The sequence below is a fragment of the Eublepharis macularius genome, chromosome 5 (genome assembly GCF_028583425.1).
Source record: "Eublepharis macularius isolate TG4126 chromosome 5, MPM_Emac_v1.0, whole genome shotgun sequence".
Taxonomy (NCBI): Eukaryota; Metazoa; Chordata; class Lepidosauria; order Squamata; family Eublepharidae; genus Eublepharis; species Eublepharis macularius.
The window spans coordinates 133571172-133593879 of NC_072794.1; the positions used below are offsets into that span (position 1 = coordinate 133571172).

Genomic DNA, 22708 nt, shown 5'->3' on the forward strand with positions numbered 1-22708 from the left:
TCGTCAGTAGTTCAAAGGATGAAGCTTCTTCTCAGAGGAAGATTGACAGCATATAGGAGACCATTTCTCAAAAGCAAACCTTTTTGCATTGTATTTTAAAGCTATGGATCTGGTCTCATCAGTCCAGCTCATCTTGGCAAACGCACACAGATATACCCTGTGAAAATGACAACACACAAAATTGGCCCAAAGGGGAAGACTGTTAAATGCTCTGGAAGCTGCTTTGCCACTTGCAGATTTTTTTGAATTTTGTGCATGGGCTCATCTTCCTCTGATCACGCTTATGTGTATTTCAGCCATGTGCAGCTGGCGAAAGCTCATCTGTCTCACTTTAAAATATAAGAACCAAGCCTAATATTTCCCATGCATTCTGACTGTGAGCTCTAAGGGTTGAGCTACACAATGTTGGATTTCTGTGACTGGAACTTCAAGCATGTAATTTGGCCCTAAAAATAAGACATGAGCTTCCATCAATATGGATCAGGCTTGCAGCACTGGGGAAGGGGACATTAACTCTACTGTTATTAGGAAAGGAAAGGGGTGCCTTAAGTCCTTGTAGGATCCTGACATGTGGATTAAGTAAACTCCGATTCACTGATGTCCCCGCATTTAAATGTCACATTAAACTGGAGCTGGAAGCCCGGAAGTGTTCAGTTATGTACTGTGCACTAGAGGAGGCAGGAAGAATAATAGGTGCTTCTGAGACCACAGTACTATATTTGTGCTCAATTTACTAGTAGTGTGTTGTGATGTCTGAATGCAGCCTGGGATGGATCCTGTCACTCAGCTAAAGGAAACACATTTTGTCAGCACAAGTAGTGCTTACTGGCAGAAGAGCATTAATACCAATAGCACTCTTAGCTGAGTGGCACAATAGGATGCAGTGTAATGTAGAGGTTAGAGTGTCAGATTTGGATCTGAGAGACCCAGATTCGAATCCCCGTTCTGCTATGGAAGCTCATTGGGTCAGTCTCCCTCTCAGCCTAACCTACCGCACAGGATTGTTGTGAAGATAAAATGGAGGAGGGGAGAACAATGTTGCAAGTCAGTTTGGGTCCCCATTGGGTTTTTGTTCGACAATATTCCCCTTCACTGCATGGTTAACATAATTTTCCACTGAGCTATACATTTTCCTTTAGCAGTTCTCTTACTCTGTGAATATACTTACTTTATAAAAGAACAATTCTTGAGTTACGGATTCCAGACCTTGTTTAATACTCCTGCAGCATCAGAACCCCCTCCCCCCCACTCCTTTTGGCCAATTCCTAAATGCTAACACATGTCACGTAGACATTGTGGCCAAAATGTGAGGCATTTTACAGGAAAGAGTTACATGTTCCTGGAAGTCTTACCAAACAGTTTCTCCAGATCCAGTTTTCAAAAACCGAAAGTGAAGCTCTTCACCATTTCAGGCTGTTGGTGAGAGCTTCAGGGGTGTGACCATGTGGATCTTTTCCCAGAAGAATATACGACACATACACTCAAGCACAGGTGAAGGGGGGGATCCATAAGAATTCCTGGGGGAGGGTAAATCCCATCCCTTCCAACTGGCTTATGCCTCCTCTCTATTTGTTCTCCCTGCATAAGAGCTGATGGGCCAGCTAGCTCACCCTGCCAGCCAATTGATGGGGGGTTGCAGATGAAACTTGGGGGAGGGGGGCTTGGAGCAGAGAGCCTGTACAGTACAATTCCTCCTCAGAGCCTCTCTCACTAGTCCCTCTTTCCTCTTGGTGCCCTGCCCACCTACAACCACCTCCTTTTCCTACTGTTGCAGCCAGCACTGCTGTCCGCCTCTTCTTCCCCCCTTGCCCCCTCCTTCCCCTATCCTGCTGCCATCTCTTTTGCCTTGCTTCTTCCCCCGGTCCTCCTGTCTTTGCCTGTCCTCCTCCTGCCACCACATTCTCTTCCTCCCTTCAGCTGATCCTTACTTTTAAAAGAGTGCCTGGTTTTTATGCTGGTAGGAAAAGAACAAAAGGGGTACCGCATAGTATGCGACTGACAAGAGAAAAGTACCTACTGCGATAACCAATTACCCATTCTTACATTATGAAAGTGCACTGTGCAACCTAAATCAATCTCAAAGAATTATTTATATTAAAGTGCTAGGTGCTTAACAACTTCAAAGTTCATAAGCAAGATACACATAAGACCAATAGGTTCACATCCAGAACTCAAACCTGTTATGTGAGCTACAATTCTTATAACAGGTTTGAGTTCTGGATGCGAACCTATTGGACTTGTGTATATATTGCTTATGAACTTTGAAGCTGTTAAGCACCTAGCACTTTAATATAAATAGTTTTTCTGCTGAGCATGGTTTTGTAAGGTCTTGGTCACCATTTTTGTTGATTTGCAACATCTGTGCAAGCTCTGACATCGCTTCTCTCTTTTTAAACTTTTAAAAGATGTTTTGATTTCTTTGCAAATCTGTGGGTTCCCTTGGGTTGGTAGAACCCTCCCCCCATCTATACATGACCCTATTTTCTATGTTTTTTGATCTTCACTTTAGAATCCTGTTCATAGTTAAATATAAAGATTGTGACGTAAGCTTTACTAGACAAGGCCACACGCTTAAACACACACAATAGTCACCTACATTGATACATAGAGAACAGAAAGGAGAGCTTCGGCTGCACACTTTTGCCCTAAAAAGTCACAACTGTGGAACTTGGAGTTAATAGAGCATGGGACACCACAATTTGGGTCCAGTGGCACCTCAGAAACCAACAAGATTTTCAGAGTGTAAGCTTTTGAGAGTCCGAGCTGCCCTCAGGCACCTAGAGAATGGGAGTAGTTAGCATGCTACAGAAAAACAGTTGCCCCTCTGTAGCGGTTTGTTACACAATTCATCTTGCAATGCCTCTTCATCACCAGAGACTGCTAGCTGAGAGTGGATAACACCTGCACTGATTGGATTCTGTGCTCGCTTGATTGGATCTTGTGAGACTTTGTGTTTTGCATAGTAATGTGACACACCTATTGCTATTTCTTGCATTGTTTGGCACTTTGGCCTTTGTGATGAAGAAGGAGAGATATGAAACACCCCTCTCCTCTTTTGTATCTTGGGTACAGCCAACCACTTAGATGCACTTGACAAAATGGGTTCAAACCTAGACGCCTATACCCAAATATGTGTCTTAGTCTTTAAAGGGCCAAAAGACTTGTTTTTTTTCTGGTTGGAGAGAGGCTTTTGCAGATGGTTTTTGATAGGAAAACTAAAAAAGACAATGGGGCTTTTGAAGGAGTTGGTCCCTTGAACAAACTATACTGTCCCAACCTTTGAAGCTCCTGCCCACTGGGGACTCCAGATAGTTTTAGCGCAATCATTGTTATTGTTGGCCATGAACAAATTGCATGTTTTTGACATGTTAATGTCAGCCTGGCTGAAAGCCATGGGTAGGTGTGTCTTCAGTGACATCAGCTGGCAAAGAGCCCTGGTAACAGAGCAAGCAAGCGACAGGGAGGCAGAGGAAAGCTGGAGAGAGAAGGGAGGGTGTGTGTGTGTGTATTGTGTGTCTCTCGATCTTCTGGCAAGGTATAGAGCTGGTCTGTTTGGCAGGACCTTCCCATCTGGGATCCATCTGTGTTTCTCTGGAATCGGACAGGCGGCTCTAGTCAGTGAGAAATCGCAGATGTGCGGGAGCTGACACATGTCCAGCTAATGAAAAGAGAAGGAAGGCTGGTTGCAGGCTCGGCTTGAAGATTACGAGTCGCCAAAGAAGACCATTTTTATTTATATTTTAAAGAAATTGGGTGTTTTCAACAGCGGCTGGATTGTTTTAGCTTCGGCTGCACACGGTAAGGAAGCTCTTCTAAGTAATATTAATTGAATCAAGGCTGTTACTGTCAGCTTTTCTTTTTTTCTCTTTTTTAATTAAAAAAAGGGAATGTTTTGTTGCTTAAATTGCATCAGGAGACTTATTTTCTTGATGCCGCTGTGTGGCCTGCATGCACAATGGTGACAGATGCAGCACTTTGCTGTATCTGTTCCTCCCCCCTCCCCCCAATCTTTCTAGCCGCCTTCAGTTTGACTGCAATGCCTCTGCTGTGTGAAAACTTCGTTAGATGAGCTGATTTGCTCCATGGATTTTGCAGCTGAGGAAAAAATAGCAAACACTTGGTGGTGAACAGCACAAATGTACAGCTCTCCATACATACAGGAGAAGGCTTGTCAGTTGTTTTTGGAATCTTTGGGTGGGAAGGTAGCTATCAGTATTTCAGAGTCCGATGAGAAATGAAAAAGCTAAATTATTTTTTTTGCCAATGCCAAGTTCTTTTCACTCTGAGAAACTGTGTTTTCATTTCTGCATAATAATGGCTGAAAGAACTCCGGGGATGAAGCCTCCTTCCTTTCATTTCAAGTAATCTTAATGCTAACACTTCCTTTATTTGGATCATTTTGCTTTATGGATGGATATTAGGTCATGCTTTTTAAAATTTTTGTTGCATCCTAAAACAGCCATTAGTGTTGCCAATAAACTCTTTGGGGTCAGTTTTATGGCACAGCAGTGTTAGTACCCAGTCTTTGCTGACATGTTGGGATGCTTGCAGAACCTTAAGTTCTGTTTTGAATGTCCAGCAAGTGCACACTTCTGAAATTAATGGATTATTTTATTTGCCAGTCTAAAATTGAAGTTTTTTACTTTTCTATTCTGTTTCACCATTGAAGTAAGAGTTCAGATTTGAAAAATTGGGGTGGGATTTCTTGGACATCTAAGGCAATGTTATTCCCTGTTATACGCATTGGGTGTTTTGCCTGGGCATCATAATGGGAATTTCCTTTGCCGCGGTCATTGCATTGGTTAGTCTCACTGCTAAACTCCTTAGTCTGATCCCCGCCACATTATAACAGTTTATGCGCTCATAGTGTTCTGTTTCCTAAACTCAAAAGCATTTAGAAGAGGAAGTTTTATCTTTGTTCTTGTAGCTGTTGTGCAGAGTTGAAAGAAATGACCTACATGCATACCCTCCATCCCCACCCAATCCTGCTGAGACAGAGATGCTAGAACAAAGCAGTGTGAAATATAGCATATTTCTCAGCAGCATTACAAATGCAAATAACCCACACAAAAAGAACTGCATCAAATATTGTCAGTGAAGGTTCATGCCACCTGATGTATGCTCCTTTCTTGGTGAGTTCACAGAATCTGTGCCTTGATGCATGCAGTGGTCAGCGTTGTTAAGGAGGACGTTAAAAAAAATTAATCTGAGTCTGAAGTTTTCAGTAAGATACAAGTGGCTGCTGTGTGAGGTAGGATAAGGACAGTAGGAAACTGGCAGAGTTACAGGCTGTGGATAGGTTTGTATTTCTATGGAGCAACAGGAACTGCTTGTTGTTCCCACCATTGTGGTACTATTCCAAATCAAGTGGCAGGAGCTTGATGGTGATAGAAGTTTGAGGAGAAGGGGGAGATTAGAGTTATTTTCCAAACAAGCATTTGGGAGGTAGACAAATCCTTTCTCCCCTTTTAAAAGAAAGATAGCACGTGTTCTTGACTTTGGAAAAGTAGATTAATACGAGGGTGTGAGAATAGGTCCTCTAGTGGGGACAGGGAGGTAGAAATTATCCTTACGTATTATGTACGCACCCTTTCAGCTACAAAGCTTTTAATCTTTCAGAACTATTCCAGAGTCACATTAGGGGCAGGGAAAGGGTGCACATGTAGGACAGCATGTTGCTAACTGTGGTGCCATCCGTTTATGGCTGTTCAGGTATAGACAAGGAGTAAGTCTTGGATTTGAAAGCTGCACAATTTTTTAATTGGACTGACTTTCAGAGGTTTACGCCAGCAAAGTTAGTGTCCCTTATTCGTGACTTTATTCAGGCAGTCACCAGAGGACCACAGCAAGCTCCAAGGCTGGTCAGTTTGCATTAAAAAAGTGATCTGTGCATTTCATGCCCAGGGTGTGCAAACAGGTAAGAGGAAATGGCCATCCGTTCAAGAAGCGTTGGGAGATGCTTGCAAGAATATTTTAGATTGGTGGTCTCACTCCATTCTAATAATGTATGTAACATAAAAATGGAAAGCAGGCAGCAAGTGTGTAGGATGCCCTTGAGAATACCTTATTGATTAAAAGTTGGGCTCAAGGGAAGGTTTTGTGATTTATGGCTTCCTTTTTTCGCCTTATTCTCACCACTTCATAGGGATGACATTTGAGTAATTGCAGAGATTTCTATAGGATGACTTCCAAAATACGGTTCTACTTGGAAAGTATCAGAATGGAAGAACCTAGTTTTCATTAATTTTTCTATCAAAGAAAGTGGTTTGTTCCCAGTAGAATGCTGAAACCTGCATTTAGGATATCGAAGGATTTTAGGGTACAGTCTAATGGAAGGATGAAGAAGATTTTCAGCAACTTTGAGAATATTTTCTACAAATTGAAGGGCTGTACTTTAGAGAGTGCCTGTGTTTTGAAGACTATAACTGTAAAAAAGAGAAGCTGTAAGGTGAGAAAAATAGAAAATTTCCACCTCTGACCAGGTACATAATATTTTCCTTTTAAAAGAAGAGCTGAATTTCAAATCCTTCTGAACTTAATAGATATTTCCAGTACTGCTAAGGTTGAATCATTCATTTTTTTAATCCTCTTGCTTTCTGTTTATTGACTAAAGAGTTTGATCACATTTAGTAAATTTAAGTTAATATAAAAATCCTAGAGCTGAATTCAAATATATTTGTTTTCCAAAACTAGTTGCTTCTGAGACTCCAAAGATTGACATCTGTGTGAGCCTATTTTAAAAGCCAGCAGTACCGTGTCCAGTGATGAGTGGAACTGTCACCAACTGGTGACAGGAAAAATATGGGGAAATAGGTTGTATTCTAGACTGAGAGCTGTTGGCATAGCTGTCAGGTTAAGAAGTTGTTAAATGGCAGAGCCTTGAACAGAAAAGCTTCCAACCTGGTGCATAAGACATTGATGGCTGTACTTGGGGATATGAATTATCTTTTGAAGCCCTGTTTCAGTCCTCGTTTTTGTAGGAGTAACTGTTCATTGAGGTCCTTAGACTGGGCCATGCCAGTCTTGGATGTTTTTATACCTGAAGTCCCTCTCCTCTTTATCTTGACCGGCTCACAGTGATGGAAATTGGAGGGAGGCAAACCTGTTGCCTGAAGTATTTTGCTGTTTAAGGCTGACCAAAGGGTAAGAAAGACGATGCCTCTTCACTGACCCTGCTTTCCTAGATGGCAGTGCCACTCTTTGTCCTTTAAAGTTTGTAGTCTTTCACAACTGGCATACTGTCCAGTCAGAAAGCATCTGTGTGCTTTAGATGCTTAGTGGCTAAAACCTGGTAAAACATTCCTTGCCTAATGTTATTGGTTGATAGTCATACTCCTGTGGTGGTTTAATTTGCTTATAAGGCGTTAAGGAAAGCATCAGAAGGAACTGTGTTTCCGGATCAGATTATTACTGCAAAGTAACGAGCTTTCTGGAACCTTCCTTTCTGAACTCAGCCCGTTCCTTAAAGTTAATTCTGAGTTGATGTTAACCGACATATTTTGTTTGTTACTCTCAGTGGCTAGTTCTGGCAGCCTGTTCCAACAAAATTGAAAATTGGAGAAAGCTTGGATGCCCTGTCCTCAAAAACAAGTTTAAGAAGAGTTTTTGAAATGCTAGAGATTTGAACGCAGGCTGTGGACATAAATTTTTGAGTTGGATCTCAAAACATTCCCATTTTTGCTTTTAGGAAGCCCAGGGCCCAAGCGTGCCAAACTCTGACTATCATGTTATTGTAGGAAAAAATTGCAAGTAAGGAGGCTTCAAAACTCTTCTAAGGGGAGAATTTTCTTCTCCTTGCTATATGACTCTTCATATGTTCATGGGTCATGATTGTGGCTGGAAACATAAGCTATTAGTTGTCATCTCCCCCCCCCCCCCATTGTCACTCCCTTTACGAAGTTTGTCATGCCTCCAAGGAGCTCAGTCAGGACTCAGGAGCTCATACATGCCTTTTCATTCCAAATTTTATCCTTACAATTGCCCTGTGAGGTAGTATAGTCTGAGAGAAGGTGAGAGGTTGTCCACCATCCTGTAAGGCTGACTGCATAATTAGAAATATGTTTTTTATTTTCATGATGTTTTTAAATGTTTTATGGAAATGGAATTTTATCGTTGAGATCCACCTGAGCCTGCTTGCAGGGAGGGCAGAATAAAAATGTGAAACAAACAAACAAACAAAATGATCCAAGGCCAGCTAGCAAGCTTCTCAGATCATAATCCAACGCTAACCACTACTCCATGCTTAATTATCATGCAACAGGTATACTACAGAGATGGAATAGAATATTAAAAATGGCACATTATTAAACACAGTGCTATATTCCAGGTATTTCTGCACTGAGGGTCTTCTTGGGAGTAGCTGTGGGGTAGTGGCACAAATGGGGGGAGGGAAGGAGGGGAGAACCTGTGAGGTACTGAAATACCCATATATTGCTCCAGGATACTGTGAAAAGATTCACAGATTTTGGGCTTTCCAGTAAATCTTGACTTTTCTGTTTGGTGGGATAACCTGTCAGCTCATTCTAAGCAAGGCAGGGAAGGGGAATACTAGTGCTTTGGAAGAACTCAAACTTGTTGCTGCACACTGCAAGCTGTGAATGTTTAAAGACCTCATATGGCTTACACAGGCTGGTGGAGAAGGGGGGTGGGCTACTTTGTGAGGGTAACAGATGTGCCCTGTGCTGTTGACGCGTGCCAGCTCTGTTCCTCAGCTCCTAACACCAGGTGCAGCTATTGTTCTAGCGGGTCTCTATTCATCCGGTCTCGTCTGTTACTCTGCTCCTTCTCATTCATTGTTTTGGAGGGGAAATTAGCATTAAAAACCAATCCCAAGCCCCCATGTCCCTCAACTGCAGGTGACTGTTATTGGCCCCAGCTGCCACCCTCGCGCTTGATTACTTCCATATGGACTTGTGGTGAGAAGTAGTATCCACTTACCAATTTCTCCACCCTGAAACACACACACTTTATTATCTGCAAAGAACAATATCCTGAAATCTATTAGGCTCCCCCACCCCCGCTTCCCATCAGTCAGCATTACAACTATGGTGAGCATTTTACAAGTGAAGCTAATTATACCCACCCAACCCCCCTTTTTGTGCTTCCCAAATGCACAATAACCGTTGGCTAGTAAGCAGGTTCTCAGAAATAGTAAAAGATGTGGATTTTTGCTAGCAGGAAAGCTTCTGCCAGTATTCAGATGATCTTCAATGGAAAATATGTGGTAATTTTTTTTTTAGCCTGTTGAGGCACTCCTATAAACTAGATGAGCAAAGTGATGGGGGGGGCAGGGGGGAGGAGAGAAAGAAAGAGGCAACTTTCACACATTGCTCATTAATTGGTTAAATATAGCCAGATGAAGGCATGGGAGGGTAGAAGTGATAGGTGGAAGAACACTGGGGTTATTTGCTTTGTTTTGTTTTTAGTTCCCAGACACAGACTTATGGAAATGCAAACTTACGGATACAGGTCACTGAGATCTCCTGCCCTATTGAAATGAATGGTAGATGTGCAAGCAGGGCAGGAATAGTCCTGTTTGTTCAGTAGGGATTTTGCTGTAGACCTTCCCTGTGATAGGAACCACAGCTTCTCCCCAAATGTAGGCTTTGGAAATTTAATTAGGAGAGGTGTAAAAAATGCCCTATTAAGGGGTTTATATCTTAAAGCCTCAAAGTGACTGGATATTTTCTCAGTAACCAAGATGATCTTTGTTTTACGTTTTATAATCTTTTTAAAAAATAATCTGGATGAGGATATTATATATATATTAGCAGTAAGGGTTTACTAGCAATAGCAAAAAAAGTTTTCCTGTTATTCATCAACGTATTTTCCTAGATGGTTAAACTGTTAGCTGTTAGGCAACTTATTGATCCTTCCTCTTCAACAAAATCTCCAAATAGTTGAGTCAATTACAATGTTAATCTAAATCATTTAAAGAGTGTTCCATCCTAAGGGGTTCGGTCAAATACTCATTTTCTAAACTGTAAAATTGTCATTAAAACCAGCACAAATCAGGTTAAAATATTTATTTTGATAATTTAAATTCTATTTTTATATTCCTTGATTAAAATATAATATTCCACAACTCTTTGCTAGTTTACCTGTAGTAATGGACTGATGCCATGGAAAAACCCATGCTTTAGTGTTCTGTAAGCATTCTGATGGTTAATTTAACAAATCTGCATTGTGTGGTCTTAAGCCTGCATGCTGTCTGTGAAATCTAGAAAACCTAGGGGGACAGACTAAAATTTTTTTTTTAAATGCAGGTTTTTTAAAAGACATGATGAATACTTATACCCACATATGTAAGCCAGTGTAAATGTGAATTTACTGGGAAATTGGTTCCTGCTTTGATGTTTAAGTAATATTTGTGAATTACATAGTCCTGACACCAGACACTCAACTTGTGCCCTTGCCACAAACTAAACATGCTGTTCTTAGTGGTGATGCACATGGTCTATACAGAAATTGTCTTAGTGTACAAAAATAGTATTTTGACATGGAACTTGTTTTGCAAATGAATGAGAATGGGTCAACATGTAAAAAGCACCTTAAAGGAAAGACTTGCATTGCTTTAAATTGTGTTCTGTATCACAGTGATTTTTAGGAGTTTCTCCAGGAAATAGCCCCTTGTTTATTGGTATTGTAATATAGAAGAGCCCTGTGTCGCAGAGTGGTAAGCTGCAGTACTGCAGTCCAAGATCTGCTCACGACCTGAGTTTGATCCCGGCGGAAGCCAGGTTCAGGTAGTTGGCTCAAGGTTGACTCAGCCTTCCATCCTTCCAAGGTCGGTAAAACGAGTATCCAGTTTCCTGGGGGTAAAGTGTAGATGACTGGGGAAAGCAATGGCAAACCACCCCGTAACAAAAGTCTGCCAAGAAAACGTCATGATGCGATGTCCTCCCACGGGTCAGTAATGACTTGGTGCTTGCACAGAGGACTAACTTTACCTAACATAGGATATTCTCAGAAAGATTGGTTTTAGCTGTTGAGTAATTTTGTTGGCAAAATTTTTGAAGCAGCTAAGATGAATGATGGGGGTGGGGTGAATGTGAGGTGAGAGAGTCTCTCAATCTCTCTTGCACACATACATACACACACAGAAACAAACAGCACCTTGGGTGGCAGGCTGCTGTGGAGAAAATGGACACCAATTACCGAAAGGTTCAAACGCACAGGCAATTTGCACACAGAGCAGGTGGAAGGAGCAGTCTGATTAGGCTCATGTGAAAAGCTGCCATTATGTTATTCAAGGTTAATTCTTCAAAACGATCATCTAAAATCAAACATACATATCCTCAATTTTCTCACACACTGTAGCACTTAGCAGCCAACTTCCTGTGTACTGTGCTTAAGTGCATATTATGCAGTATAGTGGCCACTTAGAGACACTAGGCTGTCTGTGTTACGAACACATAGCAACACTATATTAATATAATAGTGTTGCCTGGTAGTTAACCTGACTGTGAGCTGAAATGTTAGTGCCATTCTGCAAGAACAGAACACCTAACTTACTTGTAACTTGGGTAATCCTATAATTCTGCTGTTTACTTGCCTGCATAATATTGCTAATACTTGCTACTGACTCAGAGGCATTTTGAGGATTAAAACTTTTGGTTTCCTATCAGTGTCCAGTAGACCTTATTCTGGTTTTCTTTTTCTTAATAACCCCTTCTGAGCCGTGCCTAAAGATAACCCCTCTGGAGAATTTGCAGGAACTTCAAGCCGCAATTTGTGAAGTGATTTTTTTTTTTAAGTCTCTTAAATTTGTCATTTTTGATGCTTCTGGAAACTGAGTTTACAGGCAAATGAACAAAATTGCTTCTTTTCATCTGCTTCTCAGTCAGAAAACAGATTCAAAGCTCTGGTTGCTGGTGGTGAATGTGTGGGTGGGTGGGACAGAATTGATTTTCCTGCTGTGTTTACAAATTAATGGGAGAAACCACCCAGCTGGTGGTAATCAGGAAAGTTGTTTGCTTCCAGCTGCTGACATAACCATTTAGCTAATGTGGCCTAAAGAAGACTTGAGCTAGCACTTGCTTCATTTGGAGAGCTGACATGGGGCAACTTCAGCCGTTACAAACAAGTAGTAAAGGAGGATGCCCGAGTGACTTTCATGTCTTTTTTTGGTGCCTGTTATGTCATGTTCAAGTGAGGCACATGAGACAGAGATGGATCTGGAACTCAAATTTCATCTTGAACAGAGGATGTGAGCCCTCCTGCTTTTCCTAAGACTTTCACTTCCTTGGCTTGGTTTAATTGCCCATAGCTGACATCTTCATTGCCAGAGGTGCTTCCAGAGGGTACGAATACTCAGAAGATCAGGCATTTCTGCTCTCTCCAGTGGGCTTCGCAGAGTGTCAACATATGTGACTTTGAATTTACAGTTTCAGGTCAAAAAGTTGGGAATGTCTTCAAGTTTACTTGCAATAACTCTTTTAACACATTTCAAGATAGGGTTAGAAAACTCTTCTACTACAAATGTCACTTTTTGGGAGAACCAGATAGAATTTGTTACTATGTACAAATATTGCATGAAGGTGAATGACTATGATGGTGGGTCATTTATCTGGTTTCTGAGAAGGGCAGGCTAAACACTCTCTAAAATAAATAACCACGATATATTTGGGGAAAGGGTAATAACGATGTGCAGAATATCGCTAGCATGTGCTTGATCATAAACCATGTGTTTGATCACCAGTCTCCAAGGCAGGGTCTAAATTGGGAGGATGCCTTCTCTCTACTTAAATGAGTATGCTGTTCAGTGCTTATTGAAAACATTTGCAAGACAGAAGAAAGCTGCCTACTGTGTTACTCTTTCAGTTTCAGACGAAGGTACTTTTCCTGATGCTGCTGAAAAGAATGTGTATAGCTTTGAATAGCATATGAGCTGTAGATTACTCCGACTGTTGTTGTTTCCACTGCTGTTTGTGATTCTTTCCAATCTTCTTGGGTCCAGGTTACACTACTGTAGCCACATGGTAGCTACTTTAAATTGCTGCATGTGGCGAGCCATTTTTGAGGCACATACTGTGGATTGAGCAATTTCCATTTATTATATTTTAGATTATTTCTGGCCACCTCTCTAGAGATCTGCTTGAGGTGGTTCACACCAAAGCAATAAAACCAAATTACTAAACAGCCATTGTCTTGCCTCTCTTTAAAGCCTCCATTGTTCTGTACCGACTCACACCCCCATTCTCCAAGTTTTCCTATAGTACAGAATACCCATGCTGAGTCTCACCCATATATCAGTTCTGTAAATCGGTGAATTTTATATAGTCCTTCTAGCTTTCTCTTTCTCTTTCTCTGGAACAGTGTACCTAAGCTGTTACTCTTGCCCTATGGATAAGACATAACTGGCATGCCATGCGGTGAATTGTACTAGCATAGCTGCTGAGGCATTTCTTGCTGCCTGTGTATTGAAATCTAAATTTAGGAATAGTAAGCTTTTGCTGGGTGCTTAGGCTTGTGCTAGTATGTTTGATAACCAAGAGGTCTCTTTAGCTCATAGATGAGTCTCTTGAATATTGCTCTTGCACTGTTTGTTACATTTCAGTTTCATTAAGTAATGATGGTATTTTGTGTTCTAATTCTTTTTGGAAAAGCTGTTGTCAAATGCTGAACACACATGAAGCTGCGTTCTGATGATAGTTGTTGTGGTCTACCCCCTGATCATTTTTACTGGAGATACTGGGGATTGAGCCACAGCCCCTCCCCTCTATGGAGACACCCCCACATCCTACAAAAACTAAGATACCCTGTTCCTTGGCGATAGGTTATCAAAATGCGATTCTCTTAATTTCACACACCAGACAACACTGGCTGCTGTCAAAAGTCATTCCATTTCTACATTAGTTCTGTTAACTTTTGATCACCATCTGGCTTGAAACAGAAAAATATTTTTCAACATCTGCCTTGATGGTTCATGGATGATATTATGCAGGGCCACCATTAGCACATGACGAGGTGGGGGGGGGGCGCTCCCAGGGCCTGTGGCTTGTGGTGGGGCCCACTGCCACTAACTTCCTACTCACGTGTCTCCTCTGATGCTTGCACTCACAGTCTTCCACTGCCTGCTTGTGAGTGCTTTGTCACCTGTGCTCCCAGCTGCATATGCTTCCCAGCGGTGCTGGAGAAGAGCATGTGAGTGGTGCACAAGGCATCAGAATTCCAAGTGACGGTGGCAGTAGCACTCCTAGCAGCACCCCCCACCCCACCCCATCAGGCAAAGGTTGGGCAGGCAGTGTTGGCAGCCGTGTGCAGATGGTGGAAGAGCTGGCGAGTGGGTAAAGAGAACACACAGGCAGGTGGAGGCATGTGGGTGGGAGGGCATGAAGGGGAGCTTAGTAGTAGGCATAGCAAGCCCTGAACATTCCAAAACCTGGAACCAGCCCTGATATGTTTTTCTGAAGCATCACTTGTTTTGCCATCTAGTTTCTTCTGGGCAAACACAATTTGCTTAATAGTCTATTAAACATAATTAAAAGACTTTCTGTCAAAAGTAATAATGTGAAAGCTCACCTGAGCTCAAGGCTCATCTATGTTAAAGCACAGAGAGAGAGCTTTGCCTGCCTTAAGGGAATTTTACAATCTCCCTACCATTGGCTATTGAAAAAAGAGTACATTTTCCTTACTTAAAATGCGATTATGGCTGTAGCTTTTCAGATGTTCATTTGTGGTCTCAAATTTTTCTGTTTGATTAGTGGGAGTCTGGTGGGTACATCTTTCAGGTGTTGATTGTATGTGTAAAGTTCCACCTTTCCTGTTTTGAAAAATAAAATTAGATGTCACAAATTCAGCAAAGAAATTAGGACAGCTTTAAAAGATGAGAGCAGAATGATGAATCCTTTATGGGGAATAATAGTAATACTTACCATTTATATATCAATTGCAGTATTCAAAGCACTTCATACCTATGTCTTGTAATCTTTTAACAACCCTGTAAGGTAGGCCAGCTCCTTGGATAAAGTAAAGCTGCTCCTGCCCCCTCTGTCCTGGGGGAACAGAAACCTGGTGGGGGAATGGAGTAAGACATATATAGCCTGGCAACAAACCATCCAGTTGCCAGTGGTCAAGAGAAAGAGGGCCTAAACTACAACCACAGGGACCTATATAAGCATTGCGAATTGGGTGGAATGGGATGTTATTTCAGAGTATTGTTTTGTTGGAATGAATAGAAGCATTCACAATTAGTTATTTTTTAAAATCATTCTGTATAAGCTGCCTTGAGATCCTTCTGGAGAAATCAGATTGTCTTTAGATTACAGATGGGAAGCTTAGAGGGTATGGTTGCCTGAGGTCACCTAGTAAGTTTGTGGCAAAGGTCAGATTTGAACCAGGAACCTTTCGGATGACAGCTCATTCTAAGAGGAGTGGAGATGCGCTAAATATTCTCCAGAGAAATAATTTACATTCAGATCAAGTTGACTTGGTACAGAAATGAGGGTACCTTGAAGGACATGGTGATATACTTTTATTGGATGTCTTATCTGCTCACAGATTAATGTTAGTGACAGAAGCTAATTTACTAATTTTTATTTTGTTGCCTTTTAACTTTGGAGAGCTTGAAGAGAAAACTCTCTTGGTCATTAGGAAAATATCCCCCTACTAGAGTGGCTTTCAGATTTCTCTTTCCCCACCCCTCCCCCACATTCACATGAGGCACATGAGACCGTCTTCCGTGCCAGGTCAGCCCACCACAAAACAGGGCTTTGGGCAGAGTTCTCCCTTGGTGGCTCAAACAGAGAGGCTTGCCTGGGGGATTCTGTTTTACATCTTGGATTGCTTCAAAGAGCATTAATTTTCCTTCATGTTTCATGGCTCTCTGCTGGTTCTTGTCAAGGAAACCTGACCTTGTGGTACAACTTCTCCCCCCTAGGTCAGCAGTCATGTCTGTCAGGTTTTCCGACTGCATGTTCTCTAGTTAATTAAACCCGACTTATTCAAGGGGTGTGCACTTCACAGTTGGGTTTTGCTTTTTGTCTTGAGTTTTGAATACATACATTTAGTATGTTGTTCTTTTGGCAAGGCAAAACCAGACTTGGTAAAATCAAGGCTGTGTTATATACAGTGCAAAGGTATTCCAGTCTAAGCCCATTGTTTTCCGTGAGCTTAGACAGGAGTAGCTCAGTGCTTAGGATTGCACTGATAGTGCACTAGGGTCACCCCTTTTTTCTCGCCACTTATATTGCCTTGTTTTCTACTATCTAGGCTCCCCATCCCCTCTTAAAAGCAAAAGACAGTGAGATTTATCCCCTTAACTAATGATTGCACAGGGTTCTTGGTTATTATGAGTCTTGCCATTAGGGTTACTCTGCAATGGTTTCTTTTTATAACTTTCCTAGTAATTAGATGGCATTTAATCTTTTCTGTCTTCCGTATCTGATGAGAGTGCCTCATAATCGTTTTATAGTCACGAGTTTAGTTTACTTGAAGAGCTCGTTTGCTATTGGCTAAAACCCACATTTGGTCCAAGTTCCACAGTGTAATAATGTATGGTGAACTTATCATGAGTTCAAAAGCAGCACCCAGAGAAACAGCATCCCAACAAACTTAGCAAGTTTCTTTGCTGAGTCAAACAGGAAATGAACTGCAGAGTAGAATAAGATTTAAAGAAACAGTACATCACAGCCTATATTTAACTTTTAAGAACGACTGTTCTTTCACTAAACAGAAGCATCCATTTCTCTCCTTCTTGACTGAGGTTTTCAAATTCCTATGTTTATAATAAATCTTAGATTAAATGTTCTGTGCCACAGTGTATATGGGTTGTCACTATTAGGAGGCTTGAATACTTGTGTTTTGCTGCCGTTCTCTTTGAAACAAACACCCACATCCTGAAAGCTAATATTTTGCACTATTATTGCAATAGTCTCCTGTGCTGTGAATTTACTTTCTGTGGATCAGTCTGTCCTATGGGCTTGGTCTGAAGTGGCATGTCTGGAAGAAATTAGAGCCATGCTAATGTTTCTTAACAATTGTAGATATCTCCTCAGTGGACCTTCATTGTTAGGAAGTGACCATCGGGTCTTGGAAAAGTGAAGCCCGTGCTGAGAATGGTGGAGGCAGGGTGTGTGTGTTTGAAAAGAAAGTGCTGTTTAGATTCTAGAAGAGAGAGAAGCAGACAGGGGGACACACTCTCGCTCTCGCTCTCGCTCTCGCGCTCGCTCTCTAGGAGTACCTCTGTGTCTCCACTTGTGTTCTACTTGTACATTTATAAATGAAACCAATACAAAAAGAAACTTTGATTCCAATGCACTCTCCTCCTCCAAAGGGAGCCAGCCCAGGTAAGCGCTATCCCTGGAACCTCTTACCACTGGGGAAAATGGGAAGCACATGATGGTAGTGTTGAAGGGGTAAAGAGATGTCACAACTCCCCAGCTCCATTAAGGCCAGTTAATAAGAATGACTATGAGGTGGTATGGAGCTATTAAACTGTAGGGAACCAGAATGAAATGTGGCACAGATTGGAAAAGGAATCCAGACAATTGAGCTAGATGTGAAGGGCACGGCATGGGTCATGATTTCATCAAACACTTGGCAAGAACTGACCTTGTATCTCTAGATATTTTATCTCCAAGGCTGGCAAAATGCAATTTATCAGTAACATATAGCTCCTGAGGAATTGTTGTGGCTATTCTGTTTCTTAGATTCTAGAAAATCCCAGAGTTTGTCTTTTTTGTTTTAAATATAATTTTTTCCTGTAATCTTTTGTGTAGATATACTTTTAAAATATGATGGCAAAGATTGTTGAGGGTTAGAAAAAAGAGTCAAATGAAAGGAAGCACAAATTCTTTGTGTTTTTTTATTTGTTTTTGTGATTTCACTGTCAGTTAGGGTTGCCACGTCCCCTTAACCCTCTCAGCACTCACGTTCTTTCACTCCTTGAATGTTCCTCATGCATGCTCCTGTGCCTTTGTGATGTAACATCATTGCACAGGCATGGGGGTATGTGCGTGCTTCTCCATGGGCCAGTATGGTCTGTTTGGGGCCAAAATCGGCCCATTGTGAAGTGTGGAAGTGCCCTCAGGGCAGCGTGATGACATCACTCCTGGAAGTGACATTGTCGTGCTGCAGGAGCATGACTGGGAGGCCCGTTCCCCTACCTCCCCCCTCACTGGCCAAGTGAGTAGTAGGAGGGCATAGGGTGGGAGCGGGGGATCCCCTGGGATTCCTACAGTCAGTGTTATTTATTTACATTATTTATAGTCCGTCTTTCTCACTGAGATGCAAGGCAGATTGCACAGTGAAGTTGATATGATCAATGGCTGGGACACTCAATAAATGAAAGAATATGGTATGTCTTGCAGAAATTTGAAAAAAAAAGCAGAAATCTGATATAGAGTTGAAACAATGCTGAAAAAAAAGAGAAGCGATTTGACATGACATTAATCTACATAGAAACTACTCAGTAGGAGCAAACTTAACAACAACTGACAGTACCCAGTGTTATGATTCTGTATCATTAGTGTAATGTACACACATCCATTTTGGGGTCTGGATCTGTGGGAACTTACTTTGGGATCCAGTAGAATATCCGAACTAGCATTGGCTCTCTAGTTTACATAAAACTTTATTTATGCTTAAGATGTCACCCTGTGAAAACGTAATGGTTCCTGGCTTCCAAGGGATTACGTGTGTCTCTGAGGTATAAATACAAATATATATATTATGTGTGCGCATGTGCACATTAGTATCAGGAGTTTTAGTTTTTAATCATAGGGTTACTTACTCATTTCAGAGGAGAGAGCCTTTGAAGGGGATGAAGAAACAAAGTACCAAATCTTCCATACTTGGAAGAGATTGCTGAATTGGGGTGACTGTCTGTGGCTAGAGACATGGCCTTGCTTTGGGGAAGACTACCCACATAACTAGAACAAGGTTGTAAACTGCTTTATAAATGTGTGTTAAGTCTCTGAGGAATGCCTGCCACATATGAGAACGGAGTTACGTTACATGATGTGTCGCTGCTTTTAAGTCTCTTATTAATCTTGTCAGCTCATGGCTGAGATGGCAGGCAGCACTTGAAGGTATTTTTTAAGGTCTTCCGAGATGTAAAGGTTGTTGTGACCAAATTAGTACCAGGAAAAGTAGTACCTAAAAAAATGATGAACTAGTAAGATTCATTTTCAAACCTTAACTTGGCATCAAGAAACATGGGGAAGCTGAAGACTTGGATTCCCCCCAGAGTGTTTTCGTCGGTGGAACAATTTCTTTCCCTTTTTCTTCCCTTTTCTCTCAGCAGTCAAACCTCTCCCCGTGCCCCCCCCCCCCAAATTCTGCTCCTGAGAGAAGTCGGGTATCATCCAGATCCCAACTCTTTCCATCTGTTCTGTCAGTCACGGAATCTATATCAGCTCTTCTCTTGAAACCGACACTTGGGAGATAATATGGTGAAAAGAAAACTGAAGGGAAACCTAAAGTTGGAGCACATTTTTTTCATTTTGGGAGCTTTCCAGTACATGGGGAAATGTATCAATCTAGAAAGGGGGTAGTGGTGCAGGAAGGACGTGACTTGTGTAAAAATTCATTCATAGAGCTGAAGTCATCAAGACCAACATGTGCTTAGCATTAAACATGCAAGTAAATCATCCTCTGCATGGAGTTCAGTTCTGAATATATACAAAGGGCTCTTTATTCGGGTTTACTGTAGTCTGCAAAGAAATGTATAGAAGTAAACCTTTTATTTTTATCTTCTATGTTTGGTGGAAGCATACACCCCCCCGCCCCCCCTCCCGGTACCAAATAATTTCAGACCATTTGCTTGACGGCTGCTTACAGCAGTGTTTTAAACATAGTAGGCTCATGAGACTTCCCACACACTGCAGTGAAATTAGCACATACAGCAAAATCATTTTGTCCCCCAAATGGCGTGATTAATTGTGCCTTCAATACTGTGTGTATCTTTTATACTGAATGTGCGAGTGAAATTTTATTTGGTTCACATGAGATGGGCCATATATTGATCCGTCTTAGCCTGATTCCACACACGTTGGATAATGCACTTTCAATGCACTTTATCAATCGTTTGAGGTGGATTTTTTGTTCCGCACACAAAAAAATCGGTTTCAAATGATCTATAAAGAGGATTGGAAGTGCATTATCCAACGTGTGCGGAATTAGCCCTAGTCTCCTTCCTTTATGACGAATGGACATTTATATTTCAACACAGCCCTATTTATTGTTGCGTCAGTAAAGGGGCACACAGGTTTAGGAGCCAAACATACTCCATTGGTCCATCTCAAGCAATATTGTTGTACTCTGACAGTGGTTTTCCATATCCTTTGGTAAAGGTTTTTCATTAACTTCTTCCTTCAACTGCAGATACCAAGGATTGAACCCTGGACCTTTCTACAAAGTTTATGCTGTACCGCTGAGGCATAGGCCGGGCTGTGCTGAGTTGGGACCGAGCCCCAACTCGGAGCCCCAACTTACTGTCAGAGCTATGGCCATCAGTATTGCTGTATTGGTGGTTGCCTTGTATTTTTGATGTTGTGCTACTTAATGACACTGTACTAGAGGAGCTGGGAAGAAGGTGTGTTCCTCTGTATCCTAATTAGATGGCTTTTTTGGGTCCATTAGTGGACAGTGTGATCGTGACTGATCTCAGTCTGCAGTAATGATTTTCATGAAGGTAGATAAGCTACTACTCTAGCTGCTGCAATGGTTAGTATGATTCCCCTTTAGGTGTGAAGCTATATTTGTAAAGCATATGCTATACTAATAAAATCAGCTTGAATTCTTGCAAATAACTTGCTTTTTCATTATCACAGTTCTTATGCTTGTGCCGAATCCACTTCAGAATTTTCTAAAACTCTATCCAAAGTCTTCTGTCCCACCCTTATCCAAGGGAGAGTTTTGCATTTCTGTGCATGCTCTGAGGGAAGGGAAGGGAAGGGAAGGGAAGGGAAGGGAAGGGAAGGGAAGGGAAGGGAAGGGAAGGGAAGGGAAGGGAAGGGAAGGGAAGGGAAGGGAAGGGAAGGGAAGGGAAGATATAGGCCACATTCCTGTTTATGGATTACACTCTTCAGTAATTGATAACTAGCGTCTGTTATGAGACAAACATTAATTTTGACTGCAAGATGTAAAATGCCATTTTCCTGGTTTTTCTAGCTTTCTGGTAGTACGTGGGTGCTACGTTTCAGCTTGTTTGCTAATGCAAAAGTAATTATATTATTTGGAGGATCAAGCTATGGCTGTTTTGAGGGAGAGAGATACAAATGTCACACATTTCTAATACTTGGGGTATTTTGAACCACGCATCAGATGTAATGTTTCTAGGTAGTATGGAATTATCCTAACAATTCTGACGTGCCAATCTGTGTGTCCTACATAATGCAAATTTTCAGTATATATCATGTGAAGTGTTACCTCTTCTGAACCATCTCAAGTTGGGTACAACTGAATTCTATTTTAGAGATAATTATGGCTGTATGTTTGTTTCTTCTGCACTTGGGGAAATTACCAGAAAGTCACTTTGGTACAAAGATCATGACAGTCTCAGTAATCGCAACTATTACTCCAGATTACTTGTAGGTTTTAACTTGTTATGTCTGGCCAGTGCTAGGCTTGGAGTCGTCAATCTTCCTCATGTTTTCTTGGCTGAGGCAAATGAGAAACAGATGTGCACATCTGGAAAGTTAGTTCTAGGATTCATTGTTGCAGTGAAATAGTTTACGTTGCAGCAGGAATATTTAGAGAGTGGTGAAGCAAGAGAGAATTCTTGAAAAACTTCTTTTTCCCCTCAGTGCCTGAAACTTGGTGTCTCTGATTTAAGTCCTGCCTTGTATGTAAGAGTGTTTTAAATATTCACTCCACGGTTCAAGAATAGTTGATAAATATTGATAGATCTCTTGTTAATATGGAACAGATCTTTAAAACCTTGTTTTAAGTGTTTAAAAACTAAACTACTGTCCTTGGAAGCCACTTGACAGCAAGTCTTGCAGAACGTGATAGCACTTCTCAGTAAACATATTTAGATTGAGATGCCTGATACAATCTTTTGTGCAAAACACTTTATTGTACCATGAGTACCTTAAGTTTTGTATGTGTTTTGCCAGAAGTAATATTAATCGTCACTGGCAGAGTGCTGCATCCTGCCCTCCAGTCGCGGCGTTGCTCTGGCTCTCTCTTCAGATAGACAACAGTGCTGGGAAATGACACCATCCTAGGAAGCATTTCTTTGCCTGCCTTTTAAAACCTCAACAGGTTTTCATAAAATTCATTAGCCCACCTGCCAATATCTACCAATGCTAGTCAGTTATGGCACATTGGCAGTCTGAACTTAAACACACTCCTCCATTTTGCAAAATCACCTATTGCTTCCTGCTTTCCCCTAGTGGCAAGGTGCGTTGCTCTTTACACGTTTAAGAACAACAACTCCTAAGGCTCTCCTCCCCCAAAGACACAAGCACACCCTTAGATATACTTGATATCAGGAAATATAACTCTCAGCCTTTTGGTCTTGGCTCTGCATGTCATGCCATCCACAGCACTTTTCCCCCACCAACAAAGTTTCTTTTGCCATTTGTTAAGCCCTGACCTACCTATGTGGAAGTGACTGAGCTCACTAATTTCCTTTCAGGTGCAGAGGAGATGACTGATAACAAACCCTCTGGAGAACCATGGGGCCAAGAATCAAAGAGCCCTAGGAGCGTTCAAAGACTTTAGTGGACGTACCGAGGCTTGGCCTATTTTCCCTCTAGCT

General features: G+C 41.6%; 1 protein-coding gene across 5 annotated transcripts in view; it reads left to right on the top strand.

The window, feature by feature from the left end:
• CBFA2T2 (CBFA2/RUNX1 partner transcriptional co-repressor 2) overlaps window positions 1-22708 on the top strand; it is a 97312-nt gene that overhangs the window by 36307 nt on the left and 38297 nt on the right. Inside the window, exon 1 of one of the 5 annotated variants that reach the window (XM_054981536.1) lies at window positions 3717-3798. The exons of the other annotated variants lie outside the window; for them this stretch is intronic. The gene's annotated coding sequence lies outside the window, so the exon portion shown is untranslated. Of the gene's footprint in view, window positions 1-3716; window positions 3799-22708 lie in introns of those variants that run through there. 5 annotated transcript variants of the gene reach the window in all.